The following is a 24,769-nucleotide window of genomic DNA, read 5'->3' as shown; positions in this document are numbered from 1 at the left end:
ACATAAATGCATGCTGAATTTTGTCAAAAGCCTTTTCTGCATCTATTGAGATGACAATGTGGTTTTTGTCTTTGAGTTCATTTATATGATTAATGACGTTTACTGACTTGTGTATATTGAACCATCCCTGCATCTCTCGAATAAAGCCTACTTGATCATGGTGAATGACCTTTTTGATCTGTGTCTGTATGTGGTTTGTAAATATTTTGTTGAGAATTTTTGCATCTATATTCATTAAGGATAAGGGTCTATAGTTTTGTTTTTTGGTTGTGTCTTTACCTGGTTTGGGTATTAGAGTGATGCTGGCTTCATAGAAGGAATTTGGGAGCTCTCCTTCTGTTTCTATCACGTTGAATAATTTAAGTAGTATTGGTTGGAGGTCTTCTTTAAATGTCTGGTAGAATTCTGCTGTAAATCCATCTGGGCCTGGCCTTTGTTAGGTTGGGAGGCTTTGTATTACTGTTTCGGTTTCCTTATATGTTATAGGTCTATTTAAACTGTTGATCTCTTCTTCATTTAACTTTGGTGGTTCCCATTATTTTTGATATCCATTTATTTCTTTTAGATTTTCAAATAGGTAGCAAATAGTTTTTTTTAAATATTCCCTTATAATGGTCTGGAATTTTTTGGTGTCTGCTGTGATGGTTCCCCTTTCATCTCTGATTTTGTTAATTTGGATTTGCTCTTTCTTTCTTTTGGTTACCTGGGCTAGGGGTCTGTCTATCCTGTTTAGCTTTTCAGAGAAGCAGCTCTTAAGATTCATTGATTCTTTGTATTGTTTTCTTTGTTTCTATTTCATTAATTTCTGCTCTGATTTTTGTTATTTCTTCTCTTCTTCTGGGTTTGGGTTTCATTTGTTCTTGTCTTTGCAGTACCTTGAGTTGCAGTGTTAGATCATTTATTTGGGCTCTTTCTAATTTTTTGATGTACGCACTTAAAGCTATAAACTTCCCATTTAGGTCTGCTTTTCAAGTGTCCCAGAGTTTGTGTTGTGTTGTATTGTCCTTTTCATTGAATTCCAGGAATTCTTCTATCTCTTTCTTAATTTCTCCTTTGACCCACTCATTGTTTAGGAGTGTGTTTAATCGCCATGAATTCATATAGTGACTAAGGCTTTGTCCAGTGTTGATTTTGAGCTTTATTGCATTGTGGTCTGATAGAATGCATGGGATTATTTCTATTTTTTAGTATTTGTTGAGATTTGTTTTGTGCCTCAGTATGTGGGTGATTTCTTAAAACATTCCATGGGGTGTTGAGTAGAAAGTATATTCTTTGGTGCTTGGGTGGAATATTCAAAAGATGTCTGTTAGGTCCATTTGATGTATGGTATCACTTAATTCAGATGTCTCTCTGTTTATTCTTTGTCCAGTTGACGTGTCTAATGGAGACAGTGGGGTATTGAAGTCCCCTGCTGTTACTCAGTTGGGGATTAATCTGTGTCTTAAAGTCCTGTACTGTTGTTTTTAAGAATTTGGGTGTGACACAGATTGGTACATATATGTTAATGATTGTAATATCTTCTTGGTTAACTGTTCCTTTGATCAGAATGAAGTGAACCTCCTTATCTCTTTTGACTAGTTTTACCTTGAAGTCTATTTTGTCAGGTATTAGAATTGCAACTCCTGCTTGTTTCTTAGTGCCATTTGCTTGGAATATTCTTTTCCATCCTTTCACCTTAAGGTAGTGCCTGTCCTTGAAGGTGAGATGGGTTTCTTGCAGACAGCAAAAAGATAAATTTTGTTTCTTAATCCATTCAGTTAGCCTGTGTCTATTCACTGGGGAGTTCAGCCCATTGATATTTAAGGTTATTATTGAAAGATGTGTATTGGTTGCCATCATTTTGATTGCTGTTTTTGTTCTCTGTGTAATTTTGTGTTTCCTCGATTATACCTTTATTTGTTTTCTTTCATTGCCCTGGGGTATAGTTGTTTCTCTGCTCCCTGTATTGCTTCAAGTATTGTTTGGAAGGCTGGTTTTGTGGACATTTATTCTTTCAGGCTATTCATGTCATGGAAGATTTTTCTTTTCCCCCTCAACTAAACTAGACATTTTTGCTGGATAAAGTATTCTGGGCTGGAATCTATTGTCATGTAGAACTGGAAATACCTTGGTCCAGGCTCTTCTGGCTTTCATAGTTTGCATTGATAAATCATCTGTAATTCTGATGGGGTTTCCTTTGTATGTGACTTGTTTTTCTTTTGCTGCTTTCAGTATTCTCTCTTTGTTCTGTACATTTAGTGCTTTTATTATGATATGTCATGGGGAGTTACTTTTCTGATCCTGCCTATTTGGTGTCTATGTACTTCCTGTATTTGTGTGGGGATGTCTTTCCTTAATTTCAGGAAATTCTCTTCCACAATCCTGCTTAAGATCTGGTCAATATCGGGGCTGGAGAGATGGCTCAGCAGTTAAGAGTACTGACTGCTCTTGCAAGGACCTGGGTTCGATTCCCAGCACCCACATGGCAGCTATGAATCGTCCTTAACTCCAGTTCCAGGGGAATCTGAAGCCTTCTTCTGACCTCTGCGGCATTGCATAACACGGGTGCATTCACATATGTGCAGGCAATACACACAAGCACATGCCACATATTTGCACAATAATAAAAAAAATTTTAATTAAAACTACTCATTTTTCTAAAGGCTTTTAATTTGCGCCTCCTCTCAATCTTATGTTCATACGCATAAAAATATTTTTTTAAATATCTCATCAATACCATTAACCTGAAATTCTTCTCCTTCCTCTATGTCTATGATATGTAGATTTGGTCTTTTTATGGTGTCCCACCTCTCTTGCATATTCCATTCCTGTTTTTTTTTTTTTCAATTTTTCATAATCTTTGCTTGAGTGGTCCAATTTTTCAACTTTATCCTCCAGTGTTGATATTCTGTTTTCCATTTCATTCATTCTAGTGGAAAGGCTTTCCCCTGTTGTTTCAAGATGGTTTATTTAGTTTTTCACTTCCTTCTTCATTTCTGCCTGAGTTTTTGGTAATGTTTCTATCTCTTTTTTGAATTTATTCAGAAGTTTATCCCTATCTTCTTTTAGTTTTTTGACTTGTTTGTTCCTGTGTTCTTTAAATTCACTGAATTCCTTGATCATGTTTATGACTGTTCTTTTAAATTCAGTGTCCTGTGTTATCTCTAGGGGGTTCTCCTTGTAGAACTCTTCTACAGGACTGGTGAAGTCTGGTGGGGACATAGTGTTTTGGCTTTCCATTTTATTGTTCTTTCAATGTGATTTTGGCATGTGAATTTCTTTTGTTGTTTGTAATTCTGATATGAGAATTAAATTGAAGCATGCTTCTGTTTGTATTGCCGGGGTGCCTTGGTCCTTTTCTTATTGTTTATGTAAAGCTGGTTGGTCCAGGTTTCAGGTTCTCTCAGGTTTTAATTTGGAGGGACCTGATGGCTTCACATCAGTTACTCAGGAGCTCCCACAGAAGCCCAAGTCAGGTTCCAGTCAGGTACACTCAGGCTTCCTTCTAAGGTTTGGACCCTTACTAATGGCAACTCAGAGCAAAATTTGGGAAGTTCCCTAAGAGGGGGTTGATTTTGGAACTCTCAGTTGGTCTACTGAGTTCTCAGCACCTAAGCCAGAGGGAGGCTGGAAATCACAGCCACTACACAGATGGAGGTCAGAACTTGCTCTCTCAGGCTGTCTGCTAAGATCTCAGCCTTATCCTACCAAAGCCAGGTCTGCCCTGGGGCCTTGGGAGGTGCCTCTTGCAATCCAAGTTAGGAGGTTGGGTACGGCAATTAGGGGAAGCTCACCACTATGTGGAGGCAGGATCCGGGTGCTCTCAGGCAGTCCCCGGCATTCTCAGCCCCTATGCCAGAGGGAGGCCGGAAACAGGCACTCATATCACCATCTTGAATGGGAATAAAACTACCATTTTCAGGCCAGCTAGATGGCACAATTGGTAAAAGCACTTATACAAATCTGACCACCTATGTCTGATCCCTGGAAACCACAATGGGAAGACAGAATTGACATCCCAAAGTTGTCCTCTGACCTCCACATCCATGCAGTGGCACATGTGCCCACACTCACATGCACATGTCACATATTTGCACAATAATAAAAAAACATTTTAATTAAAACTATTCAGTTTTCTAAAGGCTCCATGAAGGCCCCAAGCTCTAATTCACTAGCACCCCGAGAGTCCCGTCTGTTTCATCATTGCCTGCAGGTGAATCTCAGGCCTTCAGGAAAGTGCTCCATAATATTCTTTTCTGGGACGGAGGTATGTATTTGTTCAGACCATAAGATACAACATCTGAAATGGACTCTAATATCCCAATCCTCCTCACCCAAGGAGCTCAGCTGCTGTAGCACATGACGTGGCTGGTGTACACTGCCCGGGGCCAGCCATTAGGTGTGCAGAAGGGGGTTTGGAGCTGAGTGAGACTACCTCAGACTCCTGCAAGCACTCTTCTACCAGCACCAGCAGCAGCAGCAGCCCAAGAGAACTCCTAATTATGTTCTTCTGCGGCAGTAAGACTAAGTATCTCAAAGAAAACTAGAAAACTGTTCGTACCGAGCATCAATTGTTGACTGTGCAGGACCAGAAACAGAATGAAGAGGTTTCTGCTGTTTCAGACTTTAGAGTTGTATTAGTTACTTTTTTGTTGCTGTGACTAAAACACCATGACCAAAAGCAACTTATAGAAGAGCTTACTTTGGCTTACACTTCCAGAGGAAAGGTCCTTAACTGTAGCAAAGGCACGGTAGTAGACAGCTGGGGCAGGCAGCAGAGACATCACATCTCCATTCACACTCAGGAAACAGAGCAAACTACAAGTAGGGTGAAAAAAGAGTTGGCCTATTTGTTCATTTCCAGCAGCCTTCCTCAAGGCCTTCCACTGTCCCTGGGGAACTGGAGGGTTATGATGTAATGGCTCAGATCTCCATTTTTACGCAAAATTTTTTACCAACATTTACTGGCATGAGTGTACTCTTATTCTTTTTTAATGGACTTCCTATTTTGTGAGCATTTTTATATAAAGTAGCCTTGAGTTAAAGATCTCTATATGGAAAAAGTCTTCCTGTTGACCCAATAAAGGGAACCATAGAAAGGGAGAAGGAACTATAGCAACCACCTGAATCAAGACTGGTAATTAGTGGGGGCACTGGTGTTACCACAGCGCCTTCACTTTCCACCACAGACTGAAGATCGCACCTTTAAATTCCACACAAATGCTGAAGCACCTAACTGCAGTACTGACGGCAAAAACTGGTATAAAGCTCCAACCTGAACAGACACGTGAGGTGGGGAACTGTTGACTATTGTTACAGAGTTTGAGACCACCAGGAAAGACCACCCAAACTCCAGTTAATCCTAAGCAGCCAAATTTTATTAGGCTGCAGCTGACTCGTCTGTAAATTGGGAATCTGAGACTGAAGCCCAGCTATAGGCAGGAAGAGGATTGTTAAAGGCAGAAACCACAATTGCTTCATTTCTGTGGTATTTGCAGCTGCAAGGACAGTGGGGTTATGTTGACCCCTAAATGCTGCAATAAGCAGGTTTACAGAAGCCAGAGCAAGCAGTGGTTAATCATTCCACGGCAGTTTTATAATCTTGAGGGCAGGGGGCTTTTGGGTGATTACTATTTCAGTACATAGCTAAGAAAAACAGGATATTATTTAGGTTAGTTTCTCCTAAACAGTTACAATGTCTGCGTGGTGACTTTCCATTCTGTGGTCAGCTATTTCTTGGAACTAGACTCCTAAGGGGGAAGGGACTTACTGGAACTAAGTTCAGCCTTGGGCTGAGCTAGCCTGAAACAAACGGAAGAGAGGGAACAAAATGGAGTTGATCACGCTGTCACATTCCCCACTGACCCTGGCTCATATGGATCAAATCATTGATTCATGCTGGACTATGGGTTGATATTGAGTCTGTAAGGTTAGTATCTTGACTGCACTGATTCTCTTTTTTATATATGTAAGTAACCGATTCAGAATGCACGGGCCTATGGTAACACAGAGGAGTAACAGGAGGAGGGGCCAGCTACTGTGATTAGGGTGGTAAGCCATGGAGACCAGGAGAAAAGAGACTCATATCAACTAGCGACCTCAGCTCACTCTTTGGCTCTGTGGTCTAGGTTTTGACCAGAGCCAAAGTTTCTCTTATAATTTCTGAATTATTTGCATAAAAGCAACATTTTTCACCCAGAGCTATGCAAAGACCTCCTCGTTTTAGGAATAACAAGCCTAACCCTCTACAGTTTTGTAAGACCATCTCCACCAGAAAGTCCACTTGTTTTTCAAGTTGTCCTATAGAATTTCTGAGATGGTCAATGTCCCCATCTATTCTGGCACTCAGGATTTTGAAGTTTTGATCTCTAGTGCTGATGCTCCTAACGTGGCAGAACCTGCAATATCCGTTCCCACTAGGAGAGGAACGAGGACAGCCAGAGCTGCTCTCTGTTTGAGTAGGTGCACTATTAGTTAAATACTGGTTCCTTAATTGAGACCCATTATATACATATACCTGGGGGAAGACGTAGACCAGGATGCAAAAACTTCCTCCATGTGGTTCCAATTCCAGGTGCTCAGCTGTTACACATTTGGCAAGACCAAAGGTACCGGCACACCATGTTCCTGGTGGGGCCTGACAGTTGTAGACCTGATGGTACGGGTTAGGGAACTACAGGACTGACTATAAAGGGAATTAAGGACACAGCTTGAGGAGGCCAAACATGTTCCTTTTCCTTGCAGGTCTCCAGGGTGGGCCTAGTTTCTTGTGATCTGAAGTCTGTGCCTTCTAGTGGAGTAGTAAGAGAGAAAATAAAGACATTGACTGCTATCCCCACGTAGAAGGGGGGTTGGGGATCTAGACAGAGCCAACATTCCTGTCCCAGACTAGGGGCGGTACAATTTATCCAATAATGTATTAACCTCAAAGTTTCAATCTCAGGGACATCATTCGAGGTTAGGGCCATTTCTCATCATGTGGGCACTGTCCGAGGAGACAAATGAGTAATTTGGGTAGCAGTGACTAAAGCCTGACTTACTACTATAGATTGGGTAGTTTGGGGAAAGGCAAGAGAAGAAGGGGTCAATGGTTTGGTTTTCAGATAGGGTAGCCAACTCCTTCCTGGCCCTATAGGATTGGCTCAATACAGCAGTACTTTCCTCTGTATAATGAATTCCACACCAGGGTCATTTCCATAACCTCCAACTTGAGGTTAAGTTCCCAGGTTCAGCCTGTAAGCCAGTGCTGAGCACTTAACTCATTCCATGCCACAACTCTTAAAGGGGTTACATTTCACAAAACACAATCCTGGGAAGGATTTTCCCACTGTATATGAATGAATGCATCTTGATGCCCACCCTAGGTGGACTCAGTCTCACAGCCTGGTGACGAACAATGGTAATCCTTTTTTCTTTTATGGCAATGTGCCAGTCCAGTAGGCGGGCATGCTTGAAATTGAAAAGGCCATATCCCCAATTCTTGGATTTTAGTCTGACAGCCCAAGTGTGTTCTGTGATAGCTGTAGCATTCGGCCATGACCCCATTGTTATCAAAGAGGTTGCAGAGATCTATTCTAAACAAAGGCTGGGAGGTGGCATTTCAAAAAAACGCCTAGTACTTTCCCATCTGCAGTTCAGGACAATTCCCAATCCCAGGTCTCACCATTTCTAATTGGCCCACATCAGAGAGATACAGGTCGGGCTTCCCAGTATCAACATTAGTCTGAGTCCAATGTTCGAGTGAATCGCACCTTCAGGGGATGCTGTGGATTCTGAGACACTGTCCAGCTTTCACCTTTTCCGTGACTGGTTGTGTCAGCTTTCAGGTGGGAGTGATGTATCGAAGCTGCAGTTCCTGCTACTTTGACGGCCGTGGGTGTAGTCAGGACTATGAGGGATGGTCCTTTCCAGGAAGGTTCCAAGGTCCTACTGGACAGGCAATGGACCCATAACAAATCTCAGGGCTGGAACTTGTGTACCAGTTCAGTTCTGTTGGTGAGGGTGACGGTGGTGAAAGGCCGGACTGGATGTCTCAGGAAGCTTGTTGCAGAGCCTGTAGGGACTTGAGGAAGGAATAATTAGACATTTCAATAGCAGGTGACTTTCCCTTAGCAGGGATTAGTGGAAGTGGGTGGCCAAACATTATCTCAAATGGAGAACATCTAATCCTAGAAAGAATGGTAGGAAGCAACTCAGTCCATCCCTCACCAGTTTCTGCCCAGAATTCAGTTAAAGTTTCTTTAAGTGTCCTATTAGATCTCTCTACCTGCCCTGAACTCTGGGGTCTATAGGCACAATGTACTTTCCGATTTATCCCCAGAATATCGGCCACTTGTTGTGAAACTTTGGGCATGAAGGCCAAGCCACTGTCAGATCCCAGAGAGGAGGGAAGACTAAATTTGAGAAAAAATTTCCATGAGTAATTTCATAGTGAACACATTAGCTGTCTCAGACCTAGTAGGAAAAGCCTCAACCCATCCTGACAAGGTATCTATGAAGACCAACAAGTATCGATAGCCAAACTTTGCCAGAGTGACCTTGGTGAAGTCCAACTCCCAGTGTTCAAAGGAACTAAATCTCCTCTCTCGGATGCCCATAGGGGCAAGTCTTCCGCCTTTTGGATTTACCTAGGTGCAGATGGCACATTGGCAGGTGATGTGTTCAACTTTTTCATCATGGAACAAGAAATAGCTGTTCTTTCAACTTAGTTGATCCCAGGTTTGTGCTTTGATGGATTTGAGGGAGGAAAGGCAGCCCCAGAGCCTCCAGTAGAATGGGGGATCCATCTGAGAGATTCCACCAATCTTCTGTCTTGGTGGATCCCTGCTGCTGAGCCCAATTTTCCTTTTCATTGGTATACTCAGGGTGTTCCAACAGGTCTGCTTTGGGCAGGAGAGTGAGGACCTAGGGTGGGCCTAGCAGGTATAGTGGCCCCACTGGCTCTTTGGCAGCTCTTTTTGCTGCCCCATCTGCAAGTGGTCACCTCGAGGTTTGGCTGAGCCCCTCATTGATGTCCAGGGCAGTGAATAATAGCAAGTTTTTCAGGCAAACGGCCATCAGGAGGGCTGAAATTTCTTCTTTATTTTTGATTTCTGTCCAGCAGAGGTGAGCAGGCCCCATTCCTGGTACAAGGCACCATGGACACATGCAAAGGCAAAGACGTACTGACTGACGGTGTAAATATCAACTGCACAACCATTTTCCCACCTTAGTGCTTAAGCCCTCTGGGCTAAGGTTCCTTGGGGCTGGGACTGGGCCCAAATCACTTCTGAAAGAGATCACGGCCTCCCCTGCATACCTGATCCTGTCATGTATGTAACTGTTCCCCCTGTGTACAGGGTAGCATCTGCTTTCTCAAGAGGCTGATCTCGAAGGTGGGGACCCCCATGTTGCAGGTGGTCAGTAACCTGAACACAGTCATGGGCTGGCCATTCTCTGGGGTCAGGTAATATAGACACTGGATTCAGTACTGTAGAGGCTAAGAACGTGATTCTGGGTATATCTAGAAGGAGGGCCATGTAGTAGGTGATGCAGGCATTTGACATCCAAAGCTCAGGGGTTCCGTGGAGGAGTATTTCAATTGAATTGGGCATGGTGACAACTACCTCTTGCCCCATAGTCAATCAGTCTCCTTTAACAGCAATGCTGTGGCAGCAATGGGGATGCAAGCAGACCATCCCGCTGTGCCGGGGCCCAAGCGTTTGGACAGGTATGCCACTGACCCTTTCCAGGGCCCCAAGGTTTGAATCAGAACATCCTTGGCCACTCCCTGGCGTTCACATCGGTGCCTCCTTACGTTTTAGGAAGGCTTCCTTTTCCCTAGTCTCCCAGCTTAGGGGGGGATGATTTCCCCCCTAGGTTCTGGTATAATGGTTTAGCAATTTCTGCAAAGCTAGGTATTCATAGTCTACAATCCACCCTTCCCCAGAAATTCTCCCAGCTGCCTTTTATCAGAAGACTCAGGAACGCTCAGGATAGCCTAGGTTCTGCTAGGAGACCCAGTCCTGTGGCCGCCCTCCAGGCAGCACCCTAGAAGTTACCTGACTGGAGCACAGTTGGGCCTTTTGGGCAGATACACAATAGCCCAATTGGAGCTTCTCGGCTGCTCTTCGCTCTGCGTCAGCACTCTTCCAGGGTGTGTGTGGCAGTCAGGTCCTTCGTGTACTGCAAAAGTGTGACTTTTGGGTGTTCTTGGAGGTATTCAAGCAGGTCCACAGGAAGGGCTTCATTAAATAGAGTGGGAGAGTTCTTGTGTCCCAACTTCAGGGACTGTCCATTCAAATGCAAATATAGGCTGACTCTCGGGTGCCAGAGGCAGAGAGAAAAAGGCCTATTTTGGATCCAGGACAGTACACCCAATCTTCCAGTGGATCTAACAGGCTGACAGGGTGTAAGGGTTTGGTACTGTCGAGTGACTAGTTCTCACCCTCTTCTTTACTTCCCTTAGGCCCTGAACAGGGCTGATAGTGCCCGGTTTGACAACGAGAAGTAGAGGAGTATCACATAATGAGTGGAAAGAGACCAAAATCCCCTCCCCCCTAAGGTGGCTAATGTATTTTCTGATGCCAGTCTTAGTGTCCCTTGAAATTGGATACTGTTTTACTCTGATAAGTGCTGCCAAGCTCAGGAGCTGAACAATGACTGGCAGTCAATGTGAGGCCAGTGGGGGGGGGGGGTTCTGCCCATCCCCCCCCCAGATACTTCTGTCTCCGCTCTGGAGAAATTCACCCTCCTCTCCTCCCTCCACGTCCCTGTCCATTAGTTTGTATTCATCCACCAAAGGGCAACTTACTGGAATAGCTGGGTAGGGATTCTTGAAGTCTTCAATTTCACTGAAGGTGATGGTGACTCCCAGCTTTCTTAGCAAACCTCTGCCAATCAAGGGTATGGGCAATCCAGCATATGAGGAAAGGAAAGATAAAGCCGGGTGTGGTGGCGCATGCCTTTAATCCCAGCACTCAGAGGCAGAGGCAGGCAGATCTTTGTGAGTTCAAGGCCAGCCTGGTCTACATAGTGAGTTCCAGGCCAGCTGGGGCTACACAGAGACCCGGTCTCAAAAAGACCAAAAAAAAAAAAGGCAAGAATCACACTATCTTGTCCAAGGTCTACCTTGTGTCTGGTGGTCCAGGCGTAAGTCCCAGTCCTGGTGGCCCCCTGGAGGGTAGTTTTTCTTTTGGCAAGTGGGCCCAAGGGCTGAGTTAATACCAATGGGCTGTTCCAGTGTCTATCAGAAATTTGAGAGTCTTGCCCCTGACTTTACCAATAAGCAAGGGCTCTCGGGGGCACATTGAAATAGAGCCCTGGCCCCATCAGTCTGCATTTTCCAAGTTGAAGACCTTTCCTCGCCTTTTCCACTTAAGTTGCAGACATTCAGTCTTCCAGCGTCCTTTCTCCTTGAAGGAGGTGCACTGATCCTTTTTCAGTTTTGTTCTATTCTGATTGGGCTGCCTAGAGCTGGGGCTTTTATCGTCCTCTTCCCTCCATGCGGCCACCATTACTCGAGTTAGTCTTTTATCCTTTTTCTCATCAGGGTCTCTATTACTAAGGCTTTTTGTGCTATTTCTACTAGTTGCGACCTGTTCATCCCTTCAAACCCTTCTAGTTTTTCTAATTTTCTGTGGATATCTGGGGCCAACTGGGTTACAAAGGCCTGCTGATTTTCCAGTGCATCAAGATCAGTGATGGTAAACTCCCAGTATACATTTCAAAGACGCTCGAGAAATCCCCCAGGGGACTCTTGATTTCCCTGGATAACTTCAGATAACTTTGAAAGTTAGTAGCTTTCTGGCTGCTGCCCTCATTTCAGTCAGCCTGGCAACAGGTGTCTAGTGCTCTCTTACCTTGGTCGGTGTTGGGGGTCCCCATCTGGAAGGGCTGAGGGCAGGATTCACTTGAACCTAGCGTCAGTGTTCTCCCCTATTCTATGAGGCCCGCTATAGCTAGGCCTTGGCTACGATTTGGTCCCTCTCTTCTACCATGAAGAGGGTACCCAAGAGATGTCTACAATTGGCCCAGGTAGGCTGCTGGGTAAAGAAAATAGTTTCCAACAAACTGGTAAAGGCCTGGGGTTTTTCAGAGAAAGGAGGGGTTTGAGTTTTCCAATTATATAAATCACCAGTTGAAAACAAAATATAGACCATAAAAGGGAGTCTGGCTACTCCCCCCGTGGAATGGGTCCACTTGGGGATGCTTCTCTCAGAGGCAGGACAAGCAGGGTAGAAGTCTCAGCATAATCTACTCCATTCTTGATGTGTGGTGGCAAGGGCAGGTCAGGGTAGATCCTAGGGACTGCTGCTGGAGCAAAGGGTCCCCCAGACACAGATGGGTCTTGAACTGGCTGGGTATGTGAGAAGTAAGGAGGAGGCATATCATCCTCTTCCTCAGGAGTTAAAGCTGAGAATTCAGGCATCTTATTCAGGGGTCTAGTGACTAAAATAGAGACATCCTGTTTGAGGGATCAACACTTTAACCGAAGAGGTGGTAGAAGCAGGAGATCCAGCAGTCGATGTAGAGGAACTGGTCAGCTTGACTAGTAACCACTTGCCAGACTTTTTGGGCAGCTTGGGGGTCGAAAGACCCCACATCCAGCACTCCACACCAAAGGAGAGCTATTCTAGCTCACAAAAGGTGTGGAGCTTCCCAGGTGACATATTGATTCCATAGTCCACCTCACAGAACTCCTGAAAATGGCATGTAACCCAACGGGGTCTTGGCTATGCTTGGTCCAGCTCCCATCTCTGCAACAGAACTTACAGGCACACCAGAAAACACAAATCCACCAAATAGAAACAAGGAGCACAAAAGAACAAACACCCAGACAAACAATGGGGACCAAACAGATACAGGCACAGACATGCGGTGGCACCTTCACTCATACACCAGAACCCTAACCAGGGGGACAGGAGAGCGTCTCCTGCTACTCCTGGAGACTGGGTCGTTCATCGTGACCATCTTCCCTACATCTCCCCAAATGTCCAGACCCCAGAACAACTCACTGATTGGTCCCGCCCTAAGCACGTTTCAGAGGCAGCTCAGTCTTCGTTTTTGTATTCAGTTTGGCAGCAGTCACAGTCTCAGGCTCCTGCAGGCCTCTGAGTCCATAGTTGGACTCTCCCCCATGTCAGGCCTATCCCAGGCTACTGGCCTGAATTAGGTGGCCATGGTCTCAGGCTCCCGTGGGCCTCCAAGTCTGCAACCGGGCTTGCCCGCATATCTGGCCTGTCCCCGACCACCAACCTCAAGTTGTGTGGGGCAGGGGGGAGTCTCCCAGGATCTCGCTGAGGTCTCCAAATGTTACAGAGTTTGAGATCACCAGGAAAGACCACCCAAACTCAAGTGTATCCTAATCAGCCAAATTTTATTAAGCTGCAGTCTCCAAGTTGGGAATCTGAGACTGAAGCCCAGCTATAGGTGGGAAGAGGATTTTTCAAAGGCAGAAACCACAATTGCTTCATTTCTGTGGTATTTGCAGCTGCAAGGACAGTGGGGTTGTGTTGACCCCTAAATGCTGCAATCAGCAGGTTTACAGAAGCCAAAGCAAGCAGTGGTTAATCATTCCACGGCAGTTTTACAATCTTGAGGGCAGGGGGCTTTTGGGTGATTACTATTTCAGTACATTGCTAAGAAAAACAGGATATTATTTGGGTTAATTTCTCCTAAACAGTTACAATGTCTGTGTGGTGACTTTCCATTCTGTGGTCAGCTATTTCTTGGAACTAGACTCCTAAGGGGGAAGGGACTTACTGGAACTAAGTTCAGCCTTGGGCTGAGCTAGCCTGAAACAAATAGAAGAGGGAACAAAATGGAGTTGATCACGCTGTCACACTATCACACTAAGAACTAGCCCAAGTCTACAAGAGGCAGGCATTCCTCATCTGTGTTTCTCTTGTGAGGTCTCTTAGTAACTATTCTTTCTCCAAGTGCGTTTAGGTTACTCTGTGACAATTTTCCCAGTTGGCAGATCTGAATTAAAATCCCTCATCTAGTTTGATCATTTACATAATCATGAATGTGGAACTGGTTAAATAAACTGACAAAATATGGCTAATATTTCACATGTCTAAAGACAAAAGGCTGTACCAGGAAATCGTCTGAGCTTTCATTCCAAAAATGCTCCAATCCCGTAAATAGTGTGGAAGAGCTGTCTCCATAGGAGGCTAATCTAGTAAAGAGACAGTAATGAAGAGGATCTGAGGGGTCACAACCCAAGATTTCTGAAAACATGAAGCAAAACATATCTGTACATTACAAGTTTAATCAGGGCTGTATAGACGGTTCCTTGGTTAAGAGTGTGCCCTGTACTGCTCTTGTAGCAACTGGAGTTCAGTTCCCAACACCCAATCAGGTGGCAGGTAACTCCAGCATCAGGCGGATCCATTGCCACCCACACTCGCATGCACATACACAACTTTTAAATTTTTTAAAAGTACTTTATCACCATTTTCTTTGGGGAGGGGTAATCCTGGCAGTTGAAGCAAAGGCCTCAAGCATACTAGGCAAGTGACCTACCACTGAGCTACACACCCAGCTCCATTTCATTTTTTAGAAATTCAGCATTTCTTTCTGAAAATGGAGACCTTGTCCTCAAAGAAAAAAGAATCTAAAAAGAAAAATGAATAAAAAATAAACTTAATTTTTTTAATTTTCAAAAGCCCATGTTCAATGGCACTCTATGTGTCCATTACTTCTTATGTCACTGTGCCTAAAAATGTGGCAGAGGCAGGACGGACTTTGGGTTGCCGTGGGAGGAGAAGCCATGATGGCCAAAATAGGTCCCTCCATAGCAGTGGGAGCACACGCTCGTAGGTGTTCACGCAGACCAGTTAACAGAGAACATAAACCACAACCCGTGGTGAACGCCACCTTTAAAGTCCACCTTGTGTCTTCTTCTATCACCTACACCCCACTTCCCAGAGGTTCACACCCTCCCAAAACAACACCACCACCTAGGGACCAAGTGTCCACACATGAGCCTGTGGGAGACATTTCAGCTTCAAATCATAATACTGTATGAAATGTTTAGTGTAGAATGCTGATAGCTGAATAAGTGGTTGCATTTCTTGCTGAATTCAACTCTACATTCCAAATATAAAAGCATTTAAGCATATCCTGGAAAGGTTTGATAGTGAGCCTTATTTATGCATACATGAATACAATGTCCAAACTAAATATATTCTTTACAATCCTAACTTGAGTTTTTTAATGTTGTTATAAGATAAAACTCGGACACTGCTTTCTGTCATTAATGCAGTGTCGGCTGAAGCTATAATTCACTACCGGTACATTGCCATCTGGCAGGAAGCCAGTCAATGAGTTATTACAGATTCAGAATTCTAACACACCTTATTGATTACTTGATAGTCCACTGCCTTTGGCTTAGAGGCAGGAGACAGTTTAGGGGGTTTGTTTTGCTTTGTTGTTTCTGTTTGTTTTGTTTTTTCCTAAGACATGGTCTGACTATGTTGGCAGGCTAGCTTCTAAATCACTTTCTCTTGCCTTGGCCTCCAGAGCGAGTGCTAGGGAAACAGCCCTGCAGTCCTACACCCAACTCAGAAAGTATTCAGGAGACAGGTCTAAGACCAAGTCTATTTTGGTGGCTGGTAATGTTAGTGTTCTAATAAATACCTGGGCTACTTATTCAATGCAGATGGTCAGGCCCTGCCTGAAAGGCCTATCTTAAGACCATGGTGGACCACGGAGGTCAAGACCCTATTGTAGTGTGATCTCTCTAGAAACTGGATTGGTCCTGAGTGTCTGGGGAGCAACCTCATCTGAAAGAAGAAAGGTTATATGAAGGCATTAGGGTCCTGAACACCAGCTAAGCTAATCTTGTTCAAAAGTATACCAATCCCAGTTGCACGCACTGCACAACACAAGTCACTGCATTCATAAAATATTCTATCAGGTATATCAAAGTGAGTATTTACTCACAGCGAGTAGAGAGGAACCTGTTGGAGCTGTAAGGTTAAGAAAAAGTCATTCTGTATAAAATTTGCTAGGAATCGAAAATCATGGGAAAATCCCAATAAAACATCTTAAAAATCACCTCAGTGTTCTGATTCTCATACAAAATGAATCCTATACTGAGGACCTTTAACTGGCTATAAAACCACGTAGCATGGCTTGCATATGTGTAATCAAAGCTTGCTCTTCTGAAGTATTTACTAAATGCACAGTGTTTTCTACCCTAGGAAAGTTAAATTACTACTAGCACTGCACAAAATTCTATCAACAAGTGATTTCCAGCGAATACCCAAGTGCACCAGGGCCATTCTCAACACAGCAGGGCAGTGAGGTCCCCTCCCCTCAAATCCCAGGAACCTCCTCCCCATCAGGTGGCCAGGGCAGTAGCAGGGACCAGGGGCTCCTGCTCCCAGATGCTCCCACTGGTGCTTCCAGTGGCCAGGCGGCTCCGGAAATTACCCAGGGTTTCTAGGGCCTCAGCAGACCCGAGCGCTAGCAAACTCCCTCCTTCTCTTAGGATACCTCCCTACTGGCAGAGAAGCGGTTTCCTTCAGCAGGCCTAGATTCCAAGACTTTCTGCTTGTGTCCCCACCACCTACCTTCCAAGCTAGAAGAGAGCAGAGCCCCAATGGCCTCCGGGGAGCTGGAGACACCGGGCACCACGGCTGGCTCCCCACTTTCAACTTTGGTCCTCTCCCCATCTCGCGCGGAGACCCCGAAAAGGCGCGATGGAGTAGCAGGCGCAGCACCGGGATCACCCGGCAGCCTTTGGCCCCAGGGATCCGGATCCACGTTTTCACGGATGCCGTGTCTAAGAGCTAGCGGTCCAAGCTTCTGAGAACTGGGCTGACAATCCTCTCCCGTGCACTGCAGGCACAGCCCTCCTGAAAGTTCTGTAAAATTCCTCCTGAAAACTCCTCTTGAAAGGAAGACCCTTGATACCCTTTTCTTGTCACAGGAAACTCTGCTTCTTACACCCTAAAGTCAATGATGAAGGAAAAGTGTGAGCCTTTTAAATTAAACTGGGCACCTTCAATAAGCCTCCAAGCAGGGTTTGGTAGACTGACCAAGATGATCACTTGGTCTGGCTCCATTAGTTGTGGTGGTGTGAATGTATCCTCCCAAGATTCATATGTTAACCCTCAGCCTAGTGACTAAGTGCCCGTGGTGTTAGGAGCTAGGATAGCTTGAAGACATCAGTGCCCACTAAAGGGATTTCATTTGACCCCTGATGGAACAGAAAGGTTGCCCCTTCCAAACACCGTCAGTGTGTGGAGTTGAGAGTGAGGTCCAACACTCGAAATTTTGGAGAACACATTCAAGCCCTGAAAGATCTGTTATACAAAGACAGCTAGCTGGTAGAAACTGGCATCAAGAGGTGGGCTGCTTTGTTAACAAAACTAAAGCACATGGCATTGACCTTGGGACCAAGTGATATGCAAAGAAGGGAAAAAGCAGTTAAAAAATGCATTTGTTTGTCAGACCTGAGGCTGTTACTGTATGCTGAGTCCACTGCAGATGCAAATAAAAAGCATCCTCCTCCTTTCTGTCTGACCGTGTGCACCCGAGGCCGAAGGCAGAACATTCTGAGTCGTGGCTAGCACTGAGGAAGGAAGAAACTTTGCAACTGAGAAATAACCTTATAAATAATGAAAATTTTGTTTTGCTGTTTGTAGAGCTGGGGATTGAATCCATGGCCACTGTCTAAGGCCTAAAGAACCTGTTTTACTCTGAAAATGAACCTAAAATCTGAAAGTTTTAAAAATCATTTTAAAGCAATAAATAACTCACATCTGATTGTTTTGACATGCCTATAATCTTACCTCTCAAGATGCTGAAATAGAAGGATCAGAAATCTATGCCAGCTTAGTGAGACACTGTCTAAAATATAAATATTTTTGAAAAGAAAGAAAATTGTCTGCTGGGTGTAGTGGTACACGCCTTTAATTCCAGCACTTGGGAGGCAGAGCGAGTTTGAAGCCAGCCTGGTCTACATAGCGAGTTCCAGGTCAGCTGGGGCTAAATGGAGATCCTGTCTCAAAAAGGAGAGAGAGAGAGAGAGAGAGAGAGAGAGAGAGAGAGAGAGAATGAATCGAGCTACTGCCACTAACTGAACAATAAGCAGGGAGGGGGAGGAGGGAGGGGAAGGAAGGAAGTTGTTATAGAAAGCTAAAAAAGTATGTTGTGTTGTATTGTGTAATGATGACTTATGTGTTAAAACTTACCCATAGTAACTCGCAGTATATGAAGCATGCCCAGTGAACTTTTATACCTTGATGAAATGATTTCCAGGCAGGAGGTGAAATGTGTTTGTTGCCATGTTTTAACTGCATGTTCAAGTGTAGGGACATTGTAGGCGGCAGTGTAGGAGGCAGTGTAGGGGCAGTGTGGGGGCAGTGTCGGGGCAGTGTAGGGACAGTGTAAGGGCAGTACAAAGGCAGTAAGGGGGCGGTGTAGAGGGCAGTGTAGGGACAGTGTAGGGGACGGTGTGGGGGGCAGTGTGGGGGCAGTGTAGGGGGCAGTGTAGGGACAGTGTAAGGGCAGTACAATGGAAGTAAGGGGGCGGTGTAGAGGGCAGTGTAGGGACAGTGTAAGGGCAGTACAATGGAAGTAAGGGGGCGGTGTAGAGGGCAGTGTAGGGACAGTGTAAGGGCAGTACAATGGAAGTAAGGGGGCGGTGTAGAGGGCAGTGTAGGGACAGTGTAGGGGACGGGGTGGGGGGCCGTGTGGAGGCAGTGCAGGGACAGTGGAAGGGCAGTGTGGGGGCAGTGTAAGGGCAGTGTAGGGGCAGTGTGGGGGCAGTGAAGTGGCAGTGTAAGGACAGTGTAGGGGCAGTGTAGGGGGCAGTGTGAGGGCAATGTAAGGACAGTGTAGGGGCAGTGTGGGGGCAGTGTGGGGGCAGTGTAGGGGCAGTGTAGGGGCAGTGTAGGTGGCACTCCACAGGTGGAATTAGAAGAAGCAGAGAAGTGTCAAAATTTATCACAGTGCAAAATAAGCCTGGTTCTCTCCAGTTTCTCCAACCAATAAAAGGACTTCAAGGAGAAGTTGGAGAATCTTTTGTTAAGATCTCCACAAGGGCTGATTTAATAAATAGTAGGTCTCTTTTAGTTAAAAAGCCAGTAGGAAGTATAAGTATGTCTCCCCCCATGCAGCCTGACATGTCCAAGCCTGGAGAGAGAATTTTATGTGAAAACAATTATGTGTCCAAATCCTCCTAACTTTGATGAAAAGAGACTAAAATAGCTTTGAAAAAAGAAAAAAAGCTTTCAGGGGCAAGACATGGAGGAGAATAGTCAACAAGGGGCCAGGTCTTCAGAAGGAGCCAAGGATGGGAAAGGAGGAAAAGTGTTTCCCAGGGTCAAGCAAAGAGCTTTGATGGACAGGTGAGCAGAAAGCACTTGTAGAAAGCAGAACCTAGCCCTGCTCAGGACACACACCTCCTGCTGAAGTGGAGGGGCCTGGCAAACATTTTCTGAGCAGGATTTCAATATTACAGGGACCAGTGACTGCTAAGTGCTTACCCTACATACTGACAATTTTAATTGAATGTCCATTGAATTAAATAAAATACTTCAAATCTCAACTCTTGTCTGATTTAAAATCTGCTCCTCTTCAGCCTTCCCTCCCTTTGTAAGATACTACACTTCTCCATGCAGTGAATGACCCTTGAGGCAAGGGTCATCCAGTGGCTCAGGTTAAAATTCTTAGAATCTTCCTTGATTGGTCTTTTTCTCTCATTTTTCTACCTAATCGATTAGGAAATACTGGATCTGTCTACAAAAATCACTCCAGAACTCCACCACCTCTCACAGCGCTCGGCATCACCACCCCGACCTCACTGTACAGCCTGACTATTACAGTGCCTTCCTAATTGCTCTCCCTGATGCTTTCCTCCACAGGACAGAGTGAGCCTTTTAAGTCAGAGAACAGATCAGGCCAACATTGCATCCAAAATACTCATATAGATAAGACCAGGAAGTACACAGGGCCACAAAGACCTGGATTTGGCTGTTTCAACTTCATTTCCCAGTGCTCTCCATTCATAATGGACTCCTTGCTATCCCTGAAGAACGCCACACATGCTCACTCACGTCCAGGGTCTTTGCTGTTAAACGGATCACTCTTTACTTCTTGCATATCGATGTTAAATGTTACCTCCTGGGAGAGCTTTCCTTAATGTCCCTTTAGCCTTCCTGCCACTCTCTAGTCCCTGTCCTGTTTTGGTTGTTGGTTGGCTTGTTTCTCACAGCATTCATTCAGTCTTACATTTTTTTTAGTGCTCATTTTTTTCCGTCTGACCCTTAACAATGTAAGCTTTCTGAGGGCAAGATGGAAAGAGAATATTTTCAAAATTCAAACAACTTTAAGAAGTGCAGGGGCAGAAGAGATGACTCAGCACTTAAGAGTACTTGCTGCCCTTTGGGGGCTGGAGAGATGGCTCAGCAGTTAAGAGCACTGGTTGCTCTTGCAGAAGACCTGGATTTGAATCCCAGAACCCACATGGTGGTTAACAACCACCCGTTACTCCAATTCCAGGGGATCTGATGCCATCTTCTGTCCTCTTAGGGCACTGTATGACACAGGTGCACTTACATACGTGCAGACATAACACTCATACACATAAAATATTCAATTTTTAAATAGAGTACTTGCTGCTCTTGCAGAGTTTGATTCCCTGCACCATGTCCAGTAGCTCATAGTCCCCTGTAACCAGCTCTTCAGGGAATCTGACGCCCTCTTCTGAACTTCACAGGCACCTGCACTCACATGTGCACCAACTGTATGTACACACACACACACACACACACACACACACACACATACACATAATTAAAAATTAAAAATAAATCCTGAAAAAGAAGTGTAGCCTATTTAACTGACCCAGACATTAAAGAGACATTAATGCCTGATAGATAATATAGTACATATGTAATGGATAATCTAATGCATAAAATTAGGTAGAAAATGGCATGTTATAAAATAATTCTGTTTTTGCTTGGAATGTCTTTTTGGGTTGAGGATGAAAGACTGCTCTACTGCTTGCTTTCAGTCTGCATTTAGGCTCAGAAGAGTTTAAAGAATGCCCATGAACGACTCTCCTGGAGGATGCTCTCAAAGTAAGAGATCCAGGACAGGAGTGCAAACTGTCAACTAGAGAGGGCTCTCAGCCCTGCTATTTCAAAACCACTCCACAGCTGGCTGAGAGATGATGGCCAGGTTGAACATCTCTGGAAGTACTTTAACTTAATTCGAGGCCTCTAAGGTAAGCTTTCTCTGCTCTAAACCTAGAGAAATATAAGTGGGACCACTCAAAGTCACTTTACTTGAAAACGAAGCTCTGTCTAGCATCCCTGTTCCACCTCCCACTCTCTCTGCTTCAAGTAATAGAATACCTGAATTTCAAAGCAAATGTCGCTTCAGATCTTATCCCTGGAATGTCTTCAGCATACCAAGCTAGAAGAACAGGCTTTATTTAAAGAAAACAATAATTATTGTTCTTTTTATTTCAAAGAATAATGTTTTTAAGAAGTGTTACTTAACGCCGGACATGGTGGTGCACACCTTTGATCCCAGCCCTTGGGAAGCAGAGACAGGCAGATCTCTGTGAGATCGAGGCTGGCCTGGTCTACATAGTGAATTGCAGGCAAAATGGGACTAGGGAGACCCTGTCCAAAAAAAAAAAAAGTCTTACTTAAACATAAGCCCAAGAATTATTAGAATCATTAATACAAAAGCAAAAAATAAGCAAAAATCAAAACAAAACAGAAAAACAAAAACCATTTGTTCTACGGGGCCTCTTATATTAGTTACATTTCTGGTGCTCTGATGAAGCACCTTGACCAAGAGCAACTTATGGAAGAAATGGTCTATTCCAGCTTACAGTTCCAGAGGGATGAGTCTCTCATGGTGGGAAGGCATGGCATCAAGGAGCAGCAGCTCCTATTTTCAGTCACAAACATAAAGCAGAGAGAGAGAGAGAGAGAGAGAGAGAGAGAGAGAGAGAGAGAGCTGGAAGTGGGGTGAAGCCATGACCTCTCAAATGGAGATGCAGAGAGCTGAGTGGGAGGATGTACTACGCAGCTACTTGTAGGTTTCCCAGTATTGTAGAAACAACGCACCCCCTGAAACTACAGGTGCGGCCTTCAGTGGGAGTGGCTGAGCAGAAACGGGGTAAAACAAAAGTCAGTGAGAACAACATGGAGTCTGCTTTGCCATGCCTCTGATAAGGACACCTGTGTTTTGCTAAGTACCCATTACATTACAGAGAGATCTCAATTCTTTAGCCCCCTTTCTTCCTCTCAGTGAGCTCTGTGGTTCTGCTAAAAAGCTAAAACTCAAGGCCGGGCTTGGTGGTGCATGCCTGTAGTCTCAGCACTTGGGAGGCAGAGGCAGGCAGATCTCTGTGAGTTCAAGGCCAAGCCTGGTCTACATAGTGAGTTCCAGGCCAGCTGAGGCTACAGGAAGACCCCGTTTTTTTTTTTTAAAGAAAAGAAAAGCTAAAACTCATATGCATCCTACCTCCACCTACATGCAGTCTTTACAGATGAGCAGCCTAATCAAGCTTTATGCCCAACAAGCTGCTGTGTTAGTCAGCTTTCTGTTACCAAAACAAATCCTTGAGATGATCAACTTCCAATGAGAAAAGGGGCTATTTTGTCTCCTAGTTTTAGAAGTGTCAGTTCATGGGTGGCTGGCATTATTGATTGCTGTGGACCTGCAGTGGCATGTCATGGTGAGACTATGTGGTACAGCAAAACTGCTCACCTATAGCTAGGAAGTAAAAAACAGAGGGAGGAAGAGGCTGGAGTCCCACTGTCCCCTTAAGGGCTTCCCTCTAAAGACTTCCTATTAACCCCCGACTTCTTAAAAGTTCTATCACCTCCCAATAACAGTGCCTTGGGGATGATGCCTTAACATGTAGGCCTTTGGGGGCACACAGAGATTCAAAGTTTAGCAGCTTCCTTCCACACTTTGGGGTTCTCTTTCCATGTATGTTCTAATTTTAAAGACCTAGCAACTAATTATAGTGAGCTTACTAGGAACTGGGAATTGTACAGGAAGTCTTAGCTCAAGGCCTAATAGAGATAATAAACCAATAGTGGTAATAAAATATTAGAGAGAAATAAATATTGTACTATGGTAAAGCAGATTGGGAGAACAGTGTTGTATATAAATAATGTTGAAATAATGTTCTTTTAAATTTCCTTTCATTCTAGGGCTGGAGAGAAGGCTCAGCAGTTAAGAGCACCAGCTGTTCTTGCAGAAGACCTGGGTTCAGTCCCCAGCATCCACATGGTAGCTAACAACAGTTCTTAATTCCAATTCCAGGGGACGTGATTCCCTCTTCTGGCCTCTGCAGGCATTGCGTGACACAGGTACACTTACACAGAAGCAGGCAAAATAGTCTTTTCCTTCTAAGCTGGAAAAAATGTTTTGAGATAGAGTCTCATGTAGCTGAGACTAGCCTCCCACTGTCTATGTAGCTGAGAATGACCTTAAACTCCTGATTCTCCTATCTCCACCTCCCAGCATTGGGACTACAGGCTTGTACCTATGTTCAGTTTTATAGGGTGCTGACCTTGTGCATGCTAGGCAAGTACTCTAGCGACAGCTATACCCCTAGTCCTGAAAAGTACTTGCAAATGGAAAAGGTTGTAAAGATTAATGTAATAGACACGATGACTTAAGAACTAAAACAATAAAGACATACTTGAAATCCTCAGGGAGTCCTCAGCAATCAAGTTCCCTCTCTTCTTCATACCACTCAGTCCCCCTCCTCAAAGTACCCACATTCCAGAGTGTGGTGCTTGTCTACCACATGCACTTCTATATACTTTCATCCCATACAAGTTTATTGCTAACAAGGCATGGTATCACCGATGTTCCTGTTCATTAATTTTGTTCTCTGACCATTTCATGTACGATGTATTCTGCTGAACCTCCCCAGCCCACATACCCTCTCCTATTTCTCTTCCAACCCTATCAATATCCCTCCTCCCTACCATCCCTTTCCCAGATTCATGACTTTTGGTTTTGCTTTGCAACTCATTTAGTCTAAGCAGGGCCATCTGTGTGACCATTGGATCGGCACTATCCATTGAAGTTTGGTGGGGTCAGCAGTAGGCGTACAACTGAAGTCAATGACTCCCCGTCTCCCTGGATCTATCAGTAGCAGATAGTTCAGCTGAGCCCTTCCTCCACCCATCCTGATTGCTGAAGGAACTATCCTTGTGCAGTCCCAGGGCAGGCATCCACAGTTGCAGTGAGTTTATGATCGCAATGACTGTGTCTTGTTCAAAATGAGGCATTTTTAGTCCTTCACCCCATCTTCCAGCTCTTCATTCTTTCCGTCTCCTCTCACACAGTGTTCCCTGAGCCATAGAGGGGATGCTATGTCTTGTTTAGGCTGAGCACGCATTCATCACATCTGGCTCAGCCATGCATCTCTGCATTCACCATCGTCACTGGAAAGAGAGACCACTCTGATTAAGGCTGAGAATAGCATTTGCCCACAGGTATAAACATAGATAAAGGTAATTTGACACCATGTCATTTAGCTAAGAGACAATATTCTGTTTCCCCCTTAGGGCCTATGATCACCACTGGCATGGGTTTTTGACTAGGCTTACTGTACCGGAATGGATTCTGTCTAGCGGAGCAGCCTCAATCTGAAAGCAGCTGGCTATCCTGATGGTACTAGTGCCACTATCGCACAAGTGAGCACATCTTGCCTGGCATGTCGATCTCATAGTTCATAAGGTTCACAGCTGGGTAGGACTGTTGATGCCTTTTCTCCCATAAAATCTGAATATCACCTTCCAGAACA

General features: G+C 44.7%; 1 protein-coding gene across 3 annotated transcripts in view; it reads right to left on the bottom strand.

Moving 5' to 3' along the window:
- Fut10 (fucosyltransferase 10) overlaps positions 1–16,680 on the bottom strand; it is a 121,189-nt gene extending 104,509 nt beyond the window's left edge. For all 3 annotated transcript variants that reach the window (XR_003851402.1, XM_008844924.3, XM_029569249.1), the window contains exon 1: positions 16,542–16,680. The gene's annotated coding sequence lies outside the window, so the exon portion shown is untranslated. The remainder of the gene's footprint in view (positions 1–16,541) is intronic.
- Positions 16,681–24,769: the final 8,089 nt, after the last annotated feature.

The sequence above is a fragment of the Nannospalax galili genome, unplaced genomic scaffold, assembly GCF_000622305.1.
Source record: "Nannospalax galili isolate Female #2095 unplaced genomic scaffold, S.galili_v1.0 scaffold680, whole genome shotgun sequence".
NCBI lineage: Eukaryota > Metazoa > Chordata > Mammalia > Rodentia > Spalacidae > Nannospalax > Nannospalax galili.
This window is presented reverse-complemented; position numbering and strand designations above follow the sequence as displayed.